Genomic DNA, 9185 nt, shown 5'->3' on the forward strand with positions numbered 1-9185 from the left:
AGGGCTTTTGTGAGAATAAAATGAAGTAACAGGGGACACTGTTCTGTAAGTAATCAAATGCTATCCAAACAGAAGATATTATTATTCTCAAGCCTTTTATTCTCATCAAATACCTGATATGACATTTGATTCCTTTAAGTCCAACCCTGGAAATAATCTGCATTTTCAGGGTGAAAGTAACCTCATTCTTGCTGGTTTACTGTCCAGTCTCCCCCACAAAGGCTGGAATGGCCAAAGGGTAGGGAGAAAGTTCAGAAGAAAATCTAGCGCCATTGTATAGGTTATGAAGCAGCATAGGAAGAAAATCGATGTTCTACCTCTTTTTCTTCTAGAATAGAAATAAACAGGTGACGTTGTCTATGTCTGGGGAAAATCTTCCAGCATCTGCTCTGAGATTTTGATATTTCTGTGGCTCTGGAGCACACAGAGGCCAATGGGCTGGGCTCACCTTTGCCCTGGCTCTCCTCTTTGGGTTCTTATCTGACGTGAACTTGGCCAGGTGATCTCGGCCGCAGGCTTGCTTTTCTCCTTGACTGCTGATTTTCCGGAGACACCCATCATTCTCAAGGTCAGACCTTCCCAGGCGGTACTGAAGCTGACAAATCTAATCTCTCCAGCACACAGGTTATGCTGCTGCAAAACCTCAAAAAAGTCAGAGGAGGGACATTTCCCTTGGCTTGAAATTTTAAGCTACTTTGAGTCCAATCTCACTCTCTATGATTTTCTTCAAGGGGGCCTAAGGGCAAAAAAAGACAGCTTTCTGTCTCTTATTGAATATCCCTCTTTCCAGCCTCAGTCAGACCACTCAGAAAACACTCCCTCCAGCTTTTATCAGCTTAAACCTGGCATAGACATGTGGTGTGTGAAAGGATATAGGCTGTTATTCAGTGCCTCTGGCATATCATGTTAAGATGAAAAACATAAGTTTGCTACTTAAAGGGGAACTGTCAGTCCAAGGTCATCATTCCCCAGCAGGCCCTAGTACAAGCCACACCACAAATAAGGTTCTGGGTGTGGGACAAGGGCCTGCTTAGTGTCTCCATTTGGGAGAAGCCAAGAGAACAGCATTTCCTCCAAATACCAGATCAATCATTTAGGGGCAATTCGTCTTCTACTAAAATGATCTCAAGTTCACGACTAATAAGACCACAGCTGCCTTTTTATGGTTGAGTTACCCACACACAACTCGGCACCATACTCTAGGTCAGGTCATAACTGCGTAATAGGCCTCAAACTTGGCAATTGCATGTTCTTCTGTTTTTTCCTTGCCCAACCCACACTGAATTACACACTGACCAAAGCTCCCCTGGAGTCACATGGAATGAAGATTTGGCTCCAAATATCGACATTTGCAACCCAAAATGGAGGCCTCCCTGGGCCAACTAACTTTTTCCATTTCACTTCCAGAGGGCTGCCATTCTCTTTCCAGAGCCCTATGTAAAATTCACTAGGCTGTATTTTCCTGTTCACGGTCCAGGTTATGCAAACGTAGGTAGGGGAATCACAGATGGTCCTTAAACTATAAGGTTACCCCAAATTCAAGAGCAGAATAAGACCCAATTGTTTACAGAATGAACTTGAACGGCAAGGGGCACAGAGGGAAACAGATCTGTGGGAGAGAGGAGGAAAAGAGTAAATAAAATTTTGTCTTTGTTTCCCTTCTTTTCAAAATCAATTTCTCCAAATTGTTGATTATCCTTGAAAGGATGTGAAGTTCAGTCCGGAGGAAGTCAATGCTAGCATTTCGGATGTCCTGGCATATGTCATGTGCAGTCTCTGGGACCTCCAATATGACACAGACTGACACGTTGCTCCAAGCACATGCTCTACATTACCATTATATTTGCGTAATTGATCCATTCCTGGCACGTAAAGCCCTGACCTCTCGGTACTGAGGGATTAAAATATCAGGCACAGGGTTCAAACTGTTGTCCTAATGTAGGATGTTAACTTCTTTTATTTGGCTGTCTGTGTTTCTGGACTTTCAGCATGTTATAACAATGTAACACTCAAGTCAACTAGTGGACACTGGTCTAAAGATCAGGAAATTTGGTTCATTGCTCTCCTTCCTGCCTTCCCATTTTCATCTCATATTTCTACATTGCCCCATTTGCACTCCATCCTGGGACTATTGCAGAGCTGAGCACAGTGCCTTGGACAGAAAGATGATGAGTGAATGACACTGAGATGCTTGCACCCTTCTTCTATAGTCCCGCCTTTGTCATGAATTGATCCTGCATGTTGACACTACATTTCTTTTGCTTAAAATTCTATAATAATGTACTGTGCCTCAACTTTGTGCTATTTACCTAAGAATGTCTTTATTTAAGTCTTTGACCAAAATAACGAAAATAAGACATAAAGGACAGAGCTCTGTGATGTTTTGCTATAGTCCTTCCTCTAATTTCCACCTACACTTGTAGATCCAGACTTTCTACTTTTTATTTATAAGAATCTCAATCAAATTTAATTCAGTGTGAATTGATTAATGTCCAGAAACTCGAATAAAAGAGGGAAACATTGTTTCAACCTTCAAAGAACTGGTTAGATGGAGAGTATGTGTGTGTGTGTGTGTATCAGCCGGAGGCAGGCAACAGGGATGCAGGAATTGGGAGGTTGAGGGATAGAAGGAGTGGTTAGGTGAGTGTATATAAATAGCCACAGTTCAAAGCATACAAAACTTTACCAAAAAGTGCAAAATGCCCCAGGGTTTAAAAGAGAGAATGATTGCAGTTGATTGTGGAAGTTCAGAGGGGCTTTAGAAAACAGCATATTCCTTGCTTCTCACATCACTGCTGGTCATCATTCCCACGTCTGTCCTCCACAACTTTTCGTTTGGAGTTTTGACCATCAGTTTATTTCAACTTTTCTCTTTCCTCACCACAGCTACCCACCAACTCCTGGCCACTCCTCCACCTTCAACACCTAGAGGATTTTCTCTCACTTTTACTAGCTATCATCTTCAAAATCTCTAACAATCATGTTAGCATTCCAGGAAGCTGGCTCCACCCTCCATTATCAACTCCAAACTCAGCTACCCACTTAAAGAGTCACACCTTAACCTTCATTACCCCTTGATATTGCTCCATTCCAATAACGCAAACTTCCTCTGTTGGATGATGCCCTGACCTCTCTTCCATTTCTCTTATCATTTTACATTTAATAAACTTTTGTTCTTTGTCCACATTCTAATGTTCATTTTATCCCTTGATCCTTCACAATCTTCTACCAATCTCCACCCCAATTTTGGCTTTAGTTATTTTCTTCCCTAGCCTGGAGTTTCTGGTTAGCCTATTAAATAATGCACTTGCTATCAAGGTAGAATCCCTTGACATGTTACCATTATATCTCTGTCAACCTTTAACTGCCTTGCTTCAGTGAGGGCTTCATAGCAACACTTCCAATAGATTCACATACCAAGTTGTTCAATACTGAAAGTTTTCATTAACAAAATCAAGTATCAGCTTTTTGTTTTCAATTTCAATTAATTAAAATTAAATAAAATTAAAAATTTATTTTCTCAGTCACATCAGCCACATTTCAAATGCTCAATAGCCACATGTGGCTAACGGCTGCCATACTGGATAGCGCAGAATGGATGATGCGATGTTCTCTCCAGCCTCAAGCCTATCACTATCTTGAGTCTTGCTCTTCCTTCACTAGGTTGTCTAAGGAAGACACATCTTCCTTAACCACCCTATCCCCATTATTCCTCTAAATCCTCCCTACCAACCTCAGGATCTTGTTTAATTTATTAGTCCCCTCCCCCACCCCCACTTTCTCATTCCCATCAGTGGTTTCTCCTAGTCCTGATTCCTCCCCTTTTTCTGTATCAGTGGTTCTACAGGCCAGAAGCATTAGCATCACCCAAAAACTTGTTAGAAATGTACTTCTCATCTTATGGCTCTCTGAGAAGGACCATGGCAGTTAGCAAAAATAAGCACCTTATGAAACGCAGCAAGAAGGGAGGCAAGAAGAAAGTGACTGACCAATTTTCTAAGAAATATTGGTAAAATGTGAAAGCACCAGCTATGTTCAATACAAGAAATATTGAGAAAACACTAGTCACGAGAACTCAAGGAAACAAAATCACATCTGATGGTCTCAAGGGTTATATTTTTTGAAGTTGAGCCTGGCTGATCTGCAGAATGATGAAATTGCATTTAGAAAATTCAAGTTAATTACTGAGGATATTCAGGGCAAAAACAGCCTAACTAATTTCCATGGCATGGATCTTACCCGTGACAAAATGTGCTCCATGGTCAAAAAATGGCAGACCATGATTGAAGCTCATGTTGATGTCAAGACTACTGATGGTTATTTGCTTCATTTATTCTGTGTTGGTTTTACTAAAAAACGCAGCAATTAGGTTCAGAAGACCTCTCATGCTCAGCATTAACAGGTCCACCAAATCCAGAAAAAGATGATGGAAATCATGACCCAAGTTGTCAATAAATTGATTCCAGATAGCATTGGATAAGACGTAGAAAAGACTTGCCAATCTATTTATCCTCTCCATGATGTCTTTGTTAGAAAAGTCAAAATGCTGAAGAATTCCAAGTTTGAATTGGGAAAACTCATGGAGTTTCACAGTAAAGGCAGTAGTTCTGGAAAAGCTACTGAGGATGAGATAGGTGTTAAAGTTGAACGAGCTGATGGATATGAGCCCCTAGTCCAAGAATCTGTTTAAAATTCAGAGTTTTCATGGTGACAAATAAAACCCATTTGTGATGTTTTTGAAAGAAAAAAAGAAATGTACTTCTCAGCCTCATCTCACACCTACTGAATCAGAAACTCTAGGGGTGGGCCACACTGTCTGTGTTTTCATAAGCCCTCCAGGTGATTCTGGTGCCAGCTACAGTTTGAGAACCACTGGTTTATAGAAAAGTGCACTTGAAAGATGTACAAAAACTAATAAAAGTGGTTACCTCTCTATAGTGGGGGGCAGGGGACACGGTGGATGGATAGAAGGCTAGAAGTGAGAATTTTTACATTTTGATGACTTCAGAATTATTTAAATTAAATGGGCGAGTCAAGTTTTTTAAAAAGAGGAGGACATTTACAATATACTGATGGGGTTTTCCTACCCCCGTTTTGTTTCATTTGGTCTTGGGTAGGGTTTGGACCTCAGTAAATTTTAAAAGCTCTCCAGGTGATCCTATAAAGTACACAATTAAATATGTTTTAGTATTTTCACGGAACTGTGTAACCATCACCTCAATCAATTTTGTAACACTTTCATCAATCACTCCAGAAAGAAACCCCATACCTGTTTCCACTTCCCCCCAACTTTCCCCAGACTTATATTATTTTTTAGATAAACATTTTATTACTAGCAATTGAAGAAAAAATACCATTAACCATGATATATTTAGGAGAAATACATTTTTCAGATATTCATATTAATTTTGGCAATAATAAAATATCTCTCTGGGTCACAGTTACTTCCTTAAGCCTCAAACTTTTTTTTTTCTTTTCACTTTTCAAAATACATAGAGTATGCAAAGTTTTCACAAGCCCTCCAGGGGCTTTCTGCAAACAATAGTCAAAGCTGCTTTTGACCTGGAGGTGAACTGGGTCCTCAATGTAAAGAGAAAAAGGATCTCTTCTTATTCCCAACTACTAAAAAGAGTCCAAATTTACACAGGGGTGGGGGGAAGCACTGAAGCAAGTCAGCGAATGCTGAATGAAGGCCTCTACCCAAACCAAACCAAAAAGGAAAAAAATAGGGCCCAGAGGCTTTGACTGAAACCATGCTGAGGACCCTAGGAAAAGGCCGGGAAAGCCACTAGGACAAACAAAAGACGGGAATATTTAACTGAGCCTTGAAGGGAACTTTCCAAACAGCGCCTTCCTTGATCTCTAGGGCCAGAGGATGATAAAATGGTTTGTGGGCTCTGGCTGGTGCCACAGGGATGAGAGGTTGCCATGACCCCCACCCCTCCCCACTTGTCTCTGAGGACGGCTTTGTTCTTCCCAGCCCTTAGGGCTTGTGTTCTGTTGGAGGCTAGGACAGTTTTTGTTATCGACTAGACATATCAGTTTCAACGACAATCATCCTCCGAAACACACATGTTATTTCTCATGACTTCCTCCTTTGCTCTGAAAAATGTGAGTTTTAAAGGGAAAGGGAAAAAAAAATATGTGGGTAAGAGAAGAAAGAGACTATAGCAACAGGGAAGTTAAATGATGACCCATAGAACCTTCTCTCTCACATGCACATGAAGAAATACAATTCTTGAGAGCGGGCACCAAGCAAGTCAATACAGGTTGCCACATAAAGAATCTTGAGACGAAAGATAGAATAGACATCTTGGGAGGGGAGGGAAATACCACATGCAATGAAGTGAAATGAGAAGGAAGGATGGTAAAGGGCAAAGGACAAAAAAAAATCCCTAGCTAATAACATGCACTTTCCTTCCTTCCTAACACAATGACCCACGTGACTTAATGAAGCCAGTGAGTTCTCAGACTGATGTAAAAGTTCCAAAAAAAATACTCCTCGGCAGAGGCCCCTGGGTAAATGGTGTCATGTCTAATTTCTCTAGTTCCCGTGATTTAGAGCAGACCCAGGATCTGAAATTCACACCAGCTCTTTGTGCGCTGGGTCCGGCACTGGCAGGGCCCAGGCTGGGGGAGCAGGAACGCAGACTTCCTATGTGATTTCACCACCGAAGCCCTGCTTTGTCTCACGTTTAAAATAATTTGCCAGGTAAAAATACACTTCTCAGAATCACAGAGTGAAAAATGTACTTAACAATTCAATCCCCGTAAGTTTGGGATTGACAGAGAAAGTGCAGCCGAGGCTAATTAAATTATCCTACATGTATGTGAATGGTGGTTTCACTGGTGAGTTTATTAATTCACATCATTATCAGTGGTATTATTACCACAAGTCTGTAAATTATGTTTTTCATGAGATAGCAGAATGTGCAAGCTGTTCTCTCTTAATTAAACTATTTAACTATAGCTTTCTCTCCTGAGCACTGTTCTTAGAAAGCAAGCCTCATCGGTCCTAAGGTCCACGGCCCCAGAGGGCATGTTCTGAGTTATTTTTGTTCATTACTTTTTGGAAATCATTAAAAGTGACAGAGAATATTTTCAACTTCTTTCTGCTTTTGCCAATAATTCTCACAATCAAAATAAGTATGGTTTATGATGTCAGATCCTTGCAAGGTAGTTTCCCTGAACTTAACTGATTTGCAAAACTCGGACTCCCGGGTTTACATCCAGTGGAATAAGAACTGCTCTTTTATCCCTCAGGGACAATTTATGGTATATATAGATGAGTTCTGTGCAGCCATATCAGCCCCGTGTTATTAAAAATCAATTGCCAATTGTATACATGCTCATTTGTCCAATAATTATGGACAAATTTGAGAAGAAATAACTGAAATGAGCAAAACTTAGCTGTAAAATACATGATGTAAGCAATCCAAGTCTTCCTGATTCAAGAAGAGTTTTTCAAATTGTGCAATACACTTCCTAACTTTGGGACAAAAGAATTTTGGCTTCTAGGCCTTACTACTCACAGCGCGGTCCCTGGACTGTAGCACTGGCGTCACCTGGAGCTTGTTGGAAATGCGAAATATCAAACCCACCCCAGGCCTATTTAATCAGAATCTGCGCTTTAGGAACATCCTCAACTGATTCGTATGCACATTAAAGTTAGAGGAATAGAGAGAGATGACTTCTCATCCCACACCACTAGCAGCATCCTACACCCACGACTTTCTTCACCAAACCCTGAAATATATTATGTTGACAAACTTGGAATTATATCCAAATATATTCCCATCCTGAAGAAATTTAATGCAACTTATCATATATATATATATATATATATATATATATATATATATATAATCACATATATGTGTGTGTGTATATATATATGTCAAAATAAACAATATAAATGAAATACCTATTGCCAAGATGGCCTGTCCTGCAACTCATGCTGGTTTGCAGGAAAGAATGAAACGTGTTGAATGTTCATTAGATAACTGACTTCATCCTCTATGATACAATCACCTTTTTACTGCATGCCCCAGAGATTGCTAACATCATATAATGAAAAAGTCATCAGAATATAGTGGCCTGAAGATATACCTTCCCCCCAAAAAAACTTGTAGTAAAAGAAAAAGAACAGATCAAAGATTGCATAACACTAATTGGTAAAGTAAATGCCAGTTTCAAGTCTACTTTTCTCCCTACCATGAAGGCCTTCTTGAATTTCATACCATGCAAAAGTAGTGTATTTCAGGAGCTACTTCTACTAGTAACACCGCTGTATATTTATTTGGTGGATCACACTTACTCAGTGATCTTGCATAATATAATGACAGTTCTCTTAATTTTCATCTCAAATGAAGAAAAGTCAATGTTCTCTCCCTCATAAAAAATATTCATCCCAAATAACTTGGCATTTTAATAATCGTAATTATGCTAAAATTCTTTGCATTAGGAAAGAACTTACACTACTATAGTTCGTGGCAGAAAGAAAGAAAGAAAGAAAGAAAGAAAGAAAGAAGGAAGGAAGGAAGGAAGGAAGGAAGGAAGGAAGGAAGGAAGGAAGGAAGAAAGGAAGGAGGAAATTGTAGTTCTTGGAGAAAGGTTTTCATTAAGAATTACTTCACGCAAAAAAAAAGGAACACTTCTTAGAAAGACCACGACTTTACAGACATAGTTTTCCAGGTATTTTACACTAACTTCACCATCTTTGGGGGGATATAAACAGAATGTTTCTCACATGTAGTAACTGTGATCCTCTTCTAAAAACAAGTACACCCTTTGGGTTTAAACATTCCCTTGGTGATATGTACAAGAATTTTCACTGTGGTACTAGTTTATTCTGACTTACTATGGAGGAGCTCTGGGAATTTTTAGCTCCTTGCATAAAAATAACTGTTCTGCTCCCTCCCTGAAACGCTTTGTGAAGACAGTACTGTACTAAAGCAAAAACTCTCAACTAATATTCGTGGATATCTACGGACATCACGATTTAAATCATTTTAGAGTTGGTTCTAGGGTGGCTGCTTTGCACGGCTCCCGGTGATGTTTACTGATGCAGCACGACAGAGGAGAGGCCGAGATCTTTAGCATCTACTGCTGAGGAAGGGCCAGATTGCGAGGAAAGGCTCTGCAAGAACTTAGCTTGTCAGGACTGAGAAAAGTAGCACGGAGAG

The 9185-nt window shown here is 40.0% G+C and overlaps 1 pseudogene; it reads left to right on the top strand.

Moving 5' to 3' along the window:
• Positions 1–3920: 3920 nt before the first annotated feature.
• Positions 3921–4690, top strand: LOC141573090 (small ribosomal subunit protein eS1-like; annotated as a pseudogene).
• The last annotated feature ends 4495 nt before the right edge of the window (positions 4691–9185 follow it).

The sequence above is a fragment of the Rhinolophus sinicus genome, linkage group LG09 (genome assembly GCF_036562045.2).
Source record: "Rhinolophus sinicus isolate RSC01 linkage group LG09, ASM3656204v1, whole genome shotgun sequence".
Classification (NCBI taxonomy): Eukaryota; Metazoa; Chordata; class Mammalia; order Chiroptera; family Rhinolophidae; genus Rhinolophus; species Rhinolophus sinicus.